The following is a 1,785-nucleotide window of genomic DNA, read 5'->3' as shown; positions in this document are numbered from 1 at the left end:
TTAATATTGGCTAGGATACCAAGGACAGCTCTCTTCCTCATTTACAAACTTGTACCAGGGATCTTTATGTTCACCTGAGGGGAGAGAAAGCTCCTAGTTTAATATTTCATCTGGAAGTCTGCACCTTAAAATGCAGCACTCGTTCAGTACTGTGCTGGAGAGTTAGCTTTGATCTTTGTTTTAGTCTTAAAGTGGGGTTTAATGCTTGTGACTTAGCAAAAATGGTGCTACCAAGTAAGCTAATGAGCTACACTGACAGGATGGTGAACAGCAGGATGTTAATAGTTGCTGAACGTTCTGTAATTGCAAAGGACTCAACTTCATCCCTTTATGTCCTCAACTCAATGAAATTCAAGCTCAACACAATACTCAACTCCTTCTCTTTCACTTTTGTCTCCGTGCTCACTTCATTGGACTGGTGTCCCCCCACTTTCAATGGATTCCTCCATCTATCTCCAATACTCTCCCTCTACCTGGAACCCTCCTCCTGGCCTCCTAACTGTTCTTGATCTTTTCATCAAGCACCGTCCACATGATTTGATTTTTGATTTGATTTACTATTGTCACATGAATTAACATATAGTGAAAAGTATTGTCTCTTGTGCGTTGTACAAAGCATATCGTTTATAGAGAAGGAAATGAGAGAGTGCAGAATGTCGTGTTACAGTCATAGCTAGACTGTAGAGAACGATCAACTTAATGCAAGGTAAGTCCATTCAAAAGTCTTGACAGCAGCAGGGAAGCAGCTGTTCTTGAGTTGGTTGGTATGTGACCTCAGACTTATGTATCTTTTTCCCGAAGGAAGAAGGTGGATGAGAGAATGTCTGGGGTGTGTGGAGTCCTTAATTATGCTGGCTGCTTTGCTGAGGCAGCGGGAAAGGTAGAAAGAGTCAATGAATGGGAGGCTGGTTTGCATGATGGATTGGGCTACATGCACGACTTTTTGTAGTTCCTTGTGGTCTTGGGCAGAGCCAACAAGCCTACAACTAGGAAGAATGCTTTTTATGGTGCATCTGTAAAAGTTGGTGAGAGTCATTGCTGACATGCCAAATTTCCTTAGTGTTCTGAGAAGGTAGAGGTGTTGATCTCAGCAGCCTCAATTTCTCTGCTCCTCTTACCACTCCAACCTGTCTCCTTCTGAACTTGCTGCACTCTGTTCTCTCAAGTTCAACCCTGACTCGGTTAACAAACCTGACATGGATGGTGCTATTGTTGTCTGATGTACTTATCTCACAGAGGCTGAGTGCCAAATCTCAAATAATTTCTCCTATCTCCTCCAGACCATGACCCCACCACCAAACATCATGCCATTGTTTCCAGGACTGTCATTGACCTTGTTACTTAAGGGGGTCTTCCTGCCACCTCAAACCTCATAGTCCCCCAATTCATGAACAGGACTGCCCAGATGGGCCGATCATACCAGCCTGCTTCTGGTCCACCAAACTCATCTCTAACTTGACTCCATTATCACTCCCTTTGTCCAATCCTTTCTCACTTACATTTGTGATTCCCCCTAATAAACTATGTCATATCAACAATTTCCATTTTCCTGATCCTAACAGTCTCCTCTTCATTATGAGCATCCAATCTCTCTAACCCTCCATCCCGCCAGAAGGGTCTCAGGGCTCTCAGCTTCTTTCTCAAGCAGAGGTCTGAATAATCCCTGTCCACCATTCTCCTCTGCCTGGCTGAACTTGTTAAAGGAGAAATTGTTTAGGATAGAACCTGTCTTACTTCCTGTAAATAAAAGATGTGGCTATGAGCCCCTACCTGGGCCCCGTTTAT

Source organism: Carcharhinus amblyrhynchos, chromosome 1 (assembly GCF_965287045.1).
Source record: "Carcharhinus amblyrhynchos chromosome 1, sCarAmb.v2.hapA, whole genome shotgun sequence".
In the NCBI taxonomy this organism is placed as follows: domain Eukaryota; kingdom Metazoa; phylum Chordata; class Chondrichthyes; order Carcharhiniformes; family Carcharhinidae; genus Carcharhinus; species Carcharhinus amblyrhynchos.
This window is presented reverse-complemented; position numbering follows the sequence as displayed.